The sequence below is a fragment of the Dryas octopetala genome, chromosome 1 (genome assembly GCF_963921425.1).
Source record: "Dryas octopetala chromosome 1, drDryOcto1.1, whole genome shotgun sequence".
NCBI lineage: Eukaryota > Viridiplantae > Streptophyta > Magnoliopsida > Rosales > Rosaceae > Dryas > Dryas octopetala.
In genome coordinates, this window is record NC_141366.1 from 20573348 (window position 1) to 20585734 (window position 12387).

Below are 12387 nucleotides of genomic sequence, written 5' to 3' on the forward strand. Positions count from 1 at the left end.
ACATGTTTGGTATATATTATTAATTCATTGTATTTTCATCTACAAAATTGATAGAACAATGGAGCGTCAATGGTATATATATGAAAAGTTCTTGTTAGTCTGCCAGGGAAATATTAATTAATTATTTAAATTTTTGTTTTAATGTGTACGGTTAAATTGACAATTTAACAACAATATAACAGAATATATATGGTAAGAGAAAATACTCTCAAATGTGTTAATTGTGCAATGACATAATTGTGTGAATGAAAATGTATATTGTAAAACTAGTTACAGTACAAATGGCACTTCATAAATTATTTAAGGCATAAATTTAATTTAGACACATAACTATATAAGCTATTTCAACGGGGTCCATGAACTTTAAAATATTTCAAATATACACCCGATCTATTATCTAAATTGAAAAATGAATTTCTGTCCATTGATTTGTTGAGAGATCAGTTAAATGACAACTTGGCTTTTGCTGACCGGAATTAATTGGCGACGTGGCGCTATCTTAGCAAACATTTTTCGCCAAATGAGCGACAGGGGCTCACAATTTAATAATAATAGAGAGAGAGAGAGTTTGTGGGCCCGTGTCAGGGGTTAGGTGGATCCGTGTTGCTCATTTCCCGCCAAATGAGCGACACAGATCCACCTAACCCTTGACACGGGTCCACAAACTCATCATCTCTTTCTCGCTCGTTGAACACAAGTGAGAGATTTATATTCGAATTTGGGGGAAAACGTAATGTTTTTTGGAGACTAAATGGTTAGGAGAGCGTTCAACGAGCGGGAAAGAGGTAATGAGTGTGTGGGCCCATGTCAAGTGGACATGTGTTGCTCATTTGGCAGGAAATGTATGCTGAGTTGGTGCCATGTCGCCAATTAATCTCCGTTAGCAAAAGGCAAGCTGACATTTAACTGATCTCTCAATAAATTGATGGACGAAATTTCATTTTTCAATTTACATAATAAATCAAGTGTATATTTGAAATATTTGAAAGTTTGTGGACCCCGTTGAAATAGTATATATAGTTATGTGTCTAAATTGAATTTATGCCATTATTTAACGTACGCAACTAACAACAATTGTGATGTTATCATCTTTCTGAATGCCTTTAAGCATCTTGTGAAACTTCAACATGCATGTGAAAATCATTCTTGAACCGTACAAGAATAATGAATTTTTTGAGTACTCAAAAAGCTATATATATATATATATATTTTTTTTTTTCAAACTCAAAAAGCTATATATATAATTGAGATGGAATATTGGAATAATCATCATATATAGGAAAAAGTAAATAATATCTACATCAGCTAGCATTATTATCAATTTTCTATAATTACTTAACTTCAACTTTCAATGAATGCAATGATATATATACAATGCAGAAAGGTAAGGAAGCTTTGCAGATGTTGGAGTAGCAAAGTTTAAAGGCCCATAAAATTACTCATCGTGCACTCAAGTTCTATTTCCTTCCCCTCAAATAAAAAAAAAAAAAAACACATTTTATATTAGTCCTATAATTCAATGATTAGAACAATTTATATTTTAAAACATCCAATGCGAAAAATCCATCAAAACATAAACTATTTAACTATTTGATTACCGTCAATATATTATTTTAATTTTTTAATGAATGTGTTTATCTGCACAATTTAAATGACTAAATAATTATTAATTTAATTGATTTGATACATAAATAATTCTTAAGGAAAGACCTAAAAATTGACTGATTCTAATAATTAAACTGCATTTTTTTTTTAAAGAGAACATTTTCATTGAAAGCTCCATCATATTATGCGTGCCATATAAATTAACACCGAGAAACCTATAGTGAACCAACAAGATGGTTGATGCGCTAGGTAACTTTTTCTTCCTTGGGCAATGACTTGATGAATCGCATATATAATTTATGGTCTAGCCAAAATAAGAGAACCATGATAACATTCACAACTAAATCATAAATTTAATGTGAGCAATTATCCTTTAAAGCCTTAATTTCTTTGCTTAATAGATTCATTTATAAGGACCACTAGCGAATGCCTCTTAAATAATTTATGAAGGAGGTTCAAATATGGATATCTTTACTTAAAAAAAAAAAAAAAAAGTAAGAATATCCTCTATGAACCTACAATACAATGATCAATTGTCTATATTTTAGAACATCATTCAAAGATCAACCTTACAAAAAATCAGCAAATTGGAAATTGTTTTGTCAGTTTATTACTGTCAACATCATTTTTATATATTTTATATGACAGATTATGTTTGTCTACACAGTTTAAATAACTAAGTAGTACCGATTTGGCTAATTTTTTACAAAAACAATCTTTGAGGATGGACCTAAAAAAATGGATTATTCCAATCATTGAACTGCATTGCTCAGTGGTACTTAGATGTGAGACCATGTATATTTCCCAAATTTTACTTGAGATTTTATTTTGAAATTTTGGGAATCTATTCGAGAAATAAAATGTTTTGGATAATTTTTACAGTGATTTATTATTTCAAACATTTTGGGGGAATTTTACAAAATTATTTGTTTTATTTTAAAGTTTGACCCAATTTTGACCAAATTGAAATATTTGGATTTTGACTTTGATTTTGTTATGGTTGGGTAGTGCTTGGCTCTACGAGCAAGTACACGTGAACCGTGAGTGAATCGGAGTCACGGTTTAAAAGTTACAAGCGTTTCACTTTTGGGGTCATTTTAGTCTTTTTACACATTAGGGTTTTAGTATAAATAGGAAATTTTTTGAAAAATTATTTTATTTTCGTGAAAACCCCCAACCCTCCACCATCTCTTTTTCTTCTCTCTCCTCCTTCTTTCTCTCGTCGTCCTTCTACTTCAGAGCATGCGCTGTCGTCCGACAACCGTTATCGACGATTTCGGCGACGACGGGTTCCTCTCATACTCCTCTTCTTTTCCCTACCGTCTAATCACCCAAAAACCTGAAACCAACCCAAACCCAGTTCAAGCCCCTCGTTGTCGATCTGTCTTTTTCCTGTGGCGTCGCAAGGCCGAACCACCAAGGTTTTGTTCTTTTCGTCACAGCGAGCATGGTGGTGTGTTTGGATTATCCAACAAACCACCATGCGCGGCAATTCGAAGTCGAGAAACCCCGCAAAATCCCTTCGTTGATCCTGGCTATTCCGACGGCAGATGACGGCGATTCCGGTCTCGTTCTTCTACTCTCTTCCAAACCACTGATGTCTCCGCCGTTCTCAATGTTTCCGGCGGCAGCCCAGGATGATTTTCTTCCATTTTTTATGTTGTACAACTTATGGATTATCTTGGGCTATTTTAATTAAATAATTCCTCGGTAAAGATGATAAATGTATGTTTGAGAACTATTTGATATAATCGTGTTCTTAATCGGTCGGTTGAGCCATAATTTAATGGGTCGATTGGTAGCCAAGATACAGTTAATGGGCCGGTTGGGCCTAGACATAGTTTGGTGGGCCTTTTGGCCAAGAGACAGTTTGATTTATCGGGTCATGCCGGGATCAGTTAACGACCTCCGGAAGGGTTATACGGATGGACTAGCACGATTGTCCTAAGGGGAAACCTAGTTTAAGCGGTATAACCAGTGAAATAAATACTCTCGCTACCAGTTCAGTTTTTACTGATGATTTGAGAAAAGAGTAGTTGGCCACATTAATGGTTCGGTCGTCGGATTATATCTAGGAGATTGGTATCCCAGTGGACCCGTTTGGGGGTCGATTTGTAGGTGCCTTGTTGTGATACGAGTACTCTGATTCTACCTCAGCTATCTAGGTACGCTTTGTATGTGTGCTTGTGATGCTGGATGTGAAATATCATAATTGATTGCCATTGTCTTACGTGTGATAACCTGGGTGTTGAACTCCGAAAATGAAATTCTCAGGGTGCTTGAATATATTTATATATTGGCTTATGACACTCTTGTTGGTTATTGTTATGACTGAGTGTCGTGTTCAATTTATTTTACTTGAGCATGAGCTGCTTTTACCCACACGAGCTTCATAACTTACTAGGTTTTACATGTAACCCAGTGCACTAACCATGGTGTAGGGGTTTGTTTTGCATATTATAAATTAAGGAGGCAGCGTGAGAAGGACATGGCAGTAGCAATGGGAAATCAAGAGTTTTCATATTATTCCTTTCATTTTTATTTTGTGTTTCGATTTGTAAATCTTTTTATTTTCTCATTGGCTCATTAATGATTCAGATATTTTACGAGGTTGCATCTTTTAATATGTGTAACCTCAAGGGGTTAGTTTTATTGTGAAATTTTTATTTAGGAGAATTTTAATTTTCATTGCTTATTTTATCTCTGATCCAACCCAATTTTTAAATTAAAGACTTAATGTATTCTAAGAGACTTGAGATTATGACATTGACGGCTTAGTGTTGTATACATTCTCGGGATACTTAGGATACGTGTCACTGTCACATGTCCGGGGTTCGGGGCGTTACATTAGAGATAATGTTATTACTTTTCTTTAAGTAAGAAATCTTTACTTGAAGCTCCCTATATATATATATATGGAAAATTTTCAAGTAAGGATGTCCTTACTCTAAGAAAAGTAAGAACATCCTCTATGGAATTATAATTCAATAATCAGAACCGTCCATATTTTATAACATCATTCAAATATCACCCTTGGAAATTATTAACCAAATCGAAAATTGTTTAATCAGTTTATTATAGCCAATATTATTTTAATTTTTTCGACAAATTATATTTGTCTGCATAGTTTAAATGGTCAAATAATTATTGATTTGACTTATTTTTTTAAAGAAATGACCTTTGAGAAGAAAACTAAAAAATGAATTGTTTTAATCATTAAACTGCATTGTTTGGTATTGTACGAAAAAGATATTATATCTTTATTTGAATCAGCATGTATATAGTGGTAGGCTAACTGCAAACCTGCAACTGCTACATTAAATTACAGTCAATTTGTCACTATATCTCTTGAAAAACTATACAAATGATATGACTGTCAAAGCAAAATGGAAAAGCTATTTAAAAGGGTGGACTAAATCTTCCATGGGCATGCGGCATGCCCCATTGGGAGAGTCTCTCAAAAGGGTGTGGTCTGGACTGTGGAGAATTAACTCATTCTTGTTGGCTTATGAATTAAATTATTAAAGTACAAATATCTCTCCATGTCAAGCACTCCGATTATACCAAAGTCACCCATCGAGCGCTTTCATCTCAATGCTGCTTGTAAACTGTAGAAACGATGGAGAGCTGATTTGCTCACCACCAATTTCGTCATCCTACTATTTAAGGTGGTGATGATGCTCCCTACTAAATATTTGACACATGTACGTCATATATATATATATTAATTGTAATTGACTTTGATTAATTATTTGAATTAATATATTAATATATTAAAATATTAATTTTTATGTTGAGAGATAAATATAATTTAAAAATAAAAAATAAATAAAGCTCATCAGATCCAGTCATCCAATCCACCACTTCCCTTGGTCATTTTCCAGCAACCCCTCCTCCAACACGGCGACGCTTCTCCCCAAGTCCGGCTGGCCACCACTCTCCCATCCTCTCTCTTTTTACTTTTTCTTTCTCTCTTTTTCTCTTTAACTTAATTACTAGAGTATCATTAAAATAATGAATTTTTGGATATTATTTATTAATTGTTCAACTTCTAATTAATATACATAGTTGATACGTGAAGATTCCCAAGCCCAAAAAGAAATTTAAAGCTATCTGCTAGACTTATCAGTTATCAATCTCTGGTGCTTGCAATTGAGATTTGAGGTATTGCAATGTGCCAATGCAAAAGGCTAGCAATGTCTCATTTTGGAAAATATATATGACACATTTTTCTATACCTATTATTTATTTATTTTTCCATACCATGCACATTCACAGATGCACTTATCGGTTATATTAATTTTTAGGTCCAATTAATACAGATGAGTCGACACTATGCATGCACTACTGCAGACAATTAGTAAAGATCAAACGAATAAAACAATTAGTAGGCAACGTGTTCATCTAGCTAGCTAGCTAATAAGTCGATCAAATAAAAGTCACTTTTTTTTTTTTTTTTTTTACCATAATCATTAATCATAAAGAGTGCGTACATACATCAATACTACAGCGTGCAATGAACCTGGAAAACAACAAATTTCTACTATATAAACACACGATTTTTTATTTTTAGATCTTAATGTACGTACAGGTTGAGTACATTTTTTTATTCTTAAGATATTATTTTTTTCAACGTTAGAATAAATGAACATAAAAATAAAAACACAACTTAATTTATAACAAAGAATGTCAACAAAAGGTTATATATTACACACGTACATAGGTAAATATTACCTATGTGATTCATATAACTTTAATTCAATTAGCAGAAGCAAATTCAAAACATGATTATAAATTACTACTGCTTACTAATTAATAGTAATGAATTTTCATGTAACCTTAATGAACACTACTAATTAATAAATTACTCATAAAATCTGAAAACGCATACTTGAACTGAAAGTAACTTGCATTACACATATATATCAGTTGAAGCCTAAATTACAAATCATTCTATCAGTTTCCTTCAACATTCTTACAACTAGAAGCATCTAAAACAATTAAACTTGGTCATGCAACAGCTCCAAACCCGCTACAAAATACGTAGATACCCTGCTAGTTTTCACAAAAAAAATGACCAAGCGGTCACCGTCAATATCATCCCCTTCAAGATCCCTCTTCACGAACTCAAGATCCTTCAATACCATCAATCTCATAGAACTACAAAATGAAATTTCTTTAATTGTACCACCAAAATAAATATATAAATACCCCGATAATTATGTACCTTAAGCATGCAGCTTTATCCTCTTGATTTGTTGGTGCTTCAGTAGTAACTCCTTTAGCTTCAAGAACACTATTTACAAGTCATAGAGCGCATATCTATTAAATTTATTGATAAACAAACTTTTTTGTTGTACTTATATAGAATTAACCAACAACAATACTTAGCCATTGTGCATCATCTAAAATCTACACAAATATATACACCAATATATAAACCATGCAATGTTGAATGTTCCATATTGATGTAGGATAAGAAGTGGATTCGAAGCTTGAGGACCAGACTTCTCCTTAGAGGATCAGATCTTCAAAAACTCACCATTGAAGCCATGAAGTTGAGGACCAGACCTCCTTCTTGAGGTTCGGACCTCCAAAACCTCCAGCAGCTCCCAATATTACCATGAAGACCGGACCTCGTTATTCTCCTTGCTGATGCCTCTTCCACACTTTAATATCTTCCTCTTTCCTTTTTTATAATCACTTTCCCACTTCTTTGGTCATCTCCCATCATTCTTTTCCCCAATAACTCCCCCACCTGCATTTCTTAACCAATTCCCACAACCCCCATGCTTCCATTTTTCTATTCTTCCCCCATAAACTAGCCTTAACTTGTCTACTTTTTGAGAATGTCCGCTAGACTACCAGCAAAGAAGAAACTTCAAAGTGCACAGAGAACTTCATTTCTGACTTAAAATTCCTAGCCCCTAGTGCAGCCAAGGAAAAACCATATCATGTTTGTCTGCATATTCCATCAATAGAAGAGAAATTTCAAATTAATTTTTATTTGTATCTAGATATTTATATGATTGATTTGTACAATGGACTAAGAAAATAACAGGATTCCAACATCATACTTTTTTCCAACACTAAGTATGTATAGACAAAAAGAAAACATTAAACATACAAAGATGATAAACCTGAAGGTGATTTGATGCAGCAAGTAAGCATGTGTTCTGCAACAGCTTTTGGACCATGATCGTGAGCATTAGGCTACAAAAGAAAGAATAAACCTACTAACTATTATTAAAATAATCATTAGATATTCTTGTAATATTTAGAAAAATTAGATTTGAAAAGAGAATACCAAACTAAAGTGCATCAACACATATGTATAAATTAATGAGCAATATACACAATGTATAAATCTTGGCCTCCCTTAGCAAAAGTCCTTTTTATCTACTAAATCTCCATACGATGTCATGCACCACCCCCTCACCACATCTACTTTGGCATATGCAGAGCAAGAGCAGTTCTTCAAGCACTCCTCCTCACATGCTTTCCAACTCAAAGTACTACAGTTTATTGTTACCTAATGAATTCAGATCATGAAAATAATTTATTCAAACCATCATGTTAAAATAATTGATCACACATAGCTAAAGAAGACTAAGAAATTAAATCCCAATATACACAATGTAAGTGAGAAACCTATATAATCCATAGTTTGCACTCTATGCCATATACAACATCCAAATTACTTGGACAGAAGTAGTGTCGATGTAGATATATAATACCAACAATCTTTCTTCCCCGGCCCTTTTAGAAACATGAGAATTAACAATTGTTCTTACTACTATTGGACAGTTAAAATAGATAGAAAAGATATTCAGCTTACCTCATAAATAAAATTAGACAAAACTATACGTGTTGACATCAGCCATCTCGCCTCAAAATATACACATCTAAGCTATCAGATAAAATTAGACAAAAACAATAAACAACTAAGAATTTAGGAGGCATAGCAAAATCTGATACTTCAAATTCCTTTTGTGCCTTTGAACAAAGGGTGAGTTCTTGGCATCTTCCTCTACAAACAAATTAACAAATACAAAATGGGTCAGAGAAATAAGTGTTTTGATTTGAAAAATGGAAAAAAAAAAAAAAAAAAACTGATCGGGCTGACTTGAAATAAAAACCTGAATAGAGGTTACTCAGTACTGATGTTGGAATAGTTTTTAATGTTGTCCATAATCGGCAGAGGAAGGTCGTGGATGTTTGGGTTTCGAACGACCATGTGTGGCGTCTGAATGGGTTGGGTGTTTACACAATTGAACTCAGCTCACCCAGGGGAAGATTTTGGGACCAACTCGACGTAAAGAGGTCGCCGGAACTAGTGACCTATCAGAGAAGAAGGCCGGATCAGGTTTGGTGTGAATCCATGTTTCCATTGGGTTGTTGAGCAATCAAAAGGCAGAGATAGAGAGAGAAGGAAGTGACTATTTGATTGAGGTCCATGTCGCCGGCATTGGCTGCTGGACGGCGAAGAGATGGCCAGAGAGAGCTCAAGGCAGAGGAGAGAGAAGAAAGAGAAAAAGAATACGGTGTGCGGCTGCTTCAGGAGTAAAATGAGAAGAAAAATGCTGAAGTTAGGTCTTTATAAACAAACGCTATCTGAGGAATTGACTAAATTACCCTTTCACTTAAAATACCTAAAACTTGATGGTCGTAACTTCTTTTCACGTCTTCTTCGTGTCTACATGCTTGTAGTCCCGAGCCCTATCCAACTAGACCAAAAATTCGTTTAAAATATAAACATTTAATTTTATCAAAATAAAACCTTAAAACAATTTATAAAAACTTTTTTTTTTCAAAACAAACAATTTTATAAATTGAAAATTAGGATTAAATACCAAATTCTAATAATTTTTTGGTATAACATGAACACCATATAATATTTCAATTGAACTACTAAATTTAAATCTAGTTTTTTAGATTAGGTCACAAACATGTTGGCCCTTTTGATTTGAGCTTTTTTCATTTGACATTTTTGTCCTTTGCCCCACATATGATGGATGTTAGTTAAAATTTATAAGGTTTTGACAAAATTGCCCTTGGCTTTTATATTATCTTGAAAATTTGCTATGTAGTCTCAATTTCACATTTAGTTATGACTGTACGACACTCACATTTAGTTGTGACTGAACGACAGTCACATCTAAGTTGTGAGACAGTCACAATTAAGTTGTGACTTAATTGAATTTTTTTTTTGAGAAATTATACTATAATATAGTATAAATATAGGTCAAAACAATATTTTTACTCAAAATACATAGTATAGTGGTGTGAGTTGTCTCTTTCAATTTACCAAGACAGGTCACAGTTAAGTTGTGACTGGATTGATTTTTTTTTTTTTAAATACAATATAGTATAAATTAATGTAATATTATTTTTATTTTTTTATTGTAGTGGCATATGATGTAATATTTGTAAATTCTAATACCTTTTACTTTGTTATTTTGTTTGACTTTTCAACTAGTACCTAATCTAAAATGCTATTTAATTTTGGTACCTAAACTAAAAAGTTATTGAAATTTAGTAGTTAAAATCAATGGACCTTTTTATAAATTCATAAAAAAATAATTTTAATGAAATATTTTATAAATTCATCCCTAAACCCAAAATGTCAATTGTCACTTTCTCAACTTTAGTTTCAAAGAAAAGAGGCCTTGTGCACAGCCACCATTACAAATTTAGTTTGAGTTAGGGGTGGGAAAAGAAAAATTATCCCACTAATCTCCCAATTTGGTTACTATGTTTATGGAGCTACCAAAAAATCAACTATTTTACAAATTAGTGGGTCTTAAGGCAACTATTATCTCCACCATAAACATAATAATCACTAACAATAAGTATTAGTGACCACCTCATTTGTCAATAGACACCCTCTCATCTATGGGTGCAAAAAATAGTGGCCTTTGGCCATATTTGTTGTAGTGGTATTTTTGGATATTATTTATTAATTGTTCAACTTTTAATTAATATACATAGTTGATACGTGAAGATTCCCAAACCCAAAAAGAAATTTAAAGCTATTTGCTAGACTTATCAGTTATCAATCTCTGGTGCTTGCAATTGAGGTATTGCAATGTGCCAATGCAAAAGGCTAGCAATGTCTCATTTTGGAAAATATATATGACACATTTTTCTATACCTATTATTTATTTATTTTTCCATACCATGCACATTCACAGATGCACTTACCGGTTATATTAATTTTTAGGTCCAATTAATACAGATGAGTCGACACTATGAATGCACTACTGCAAACAATTAGTAAAGATCAAACGATAAAACAATTAGTAGGCAACGTGTTCATCTAGTTAGCTAGCTAATAAGTCGATCAAATAAAAGTCACATTTTTTTTTTTTTTTACCATAATCATTAATCATAAAGAGTGCGTACATACATCAATACTACAGCGTGCAATGAACCTGGAAAACAACAAATTTCTACTATAGAAACACACTATTTTTTATTTTTAGATCTTAACGTACGTACAGGTTGAGTACATTTTTTTATTCTTAAGATATTATTTTTTCAACGTTAGAATAAATGAACATAAAAATAAAAACACAACTTAATTTATAACAAAGAATGTCAACAAAAGGTTATATATTACACACGCACATAGGTAAATTACCTATGTGATTCATATAACTTTAATTCAATTAGCAGAAGCAAATTCAAAACATGCATGATTAACAACAAATTATAGTATAAATCCTGTGGGGAAAGAAGTTGATATGCATATAGATTCATAGAGTCCACCAACTACTTAAATGTGGCTTTCATAGTTCAACTATAAATTAAGAAATTAATATGTTAAGAGATATCGCATGATACTTTGTCCAAGGAAGTGATTTAATAATGCAAATCATGGGGCGGTAGCCCACCTTATCCATGGCAATGCATCTGATTGCTTCAACGTGTAGCCTAGCTTTCTAAAAAGTTACAAGTACACTGCACCTGCTCATAAATATATGCAACTCCTCTAGTTTATGTATATATAATACCAGTTCCCAATTAATATATCTATGCACGCGCGCATTATAACTGTTCAGTTTTTCTTACAAGAAAATAAAACACTGTATATCAAACTATCACATTTTTTTACGTTAGTTCTATTATCCCTTACAAGTAGAGTTATAAATGTTACAACATACATATTAGTTTTCTCACAAAAATTTTAAGATGCAGGTTAAGAAATGAATCAATAGTATATATTAAATTAATACATTTTCTCACGTACATATAGTTCTATTATGATCCCTTACAACAAGAGTTATGTTAAAACATAACTTAATCACAAAACCAAAACACCCCAAATGATGAGGCTAGGGAATCCTCTTAAGTTTTTTTTGTTTGTGTTTTTTTAACACGCAAATAGCAAGATCACACACAGCAGACTCATCACTCATAAATAGGCCATGACAGAAGCACTTAACTCTATCATACAGGCATACAGCTTATATATATAGATCGAGGCAAAAGGAATGAAATACTACTTAAATAAGGCATGAACGTCACAGAAGATAATTAACTAAGCACAACAAAGTAGTGATATATATATATGGATGGAAGACTACTACGTACGTACATACATTCATTCATATGGTCCATGCTCCTCAATAGAGTACCTTGCTAGAGCTTAAATATATATTTAAGCTAGCTAAAATGAGGGATGAAAACCCTCCATGAGAAGCACCTAACTATATATATATCTAACTTAATTACAGTATGATAAATAGGTCACGCCCACAGCCCACTGATAAAAAACCA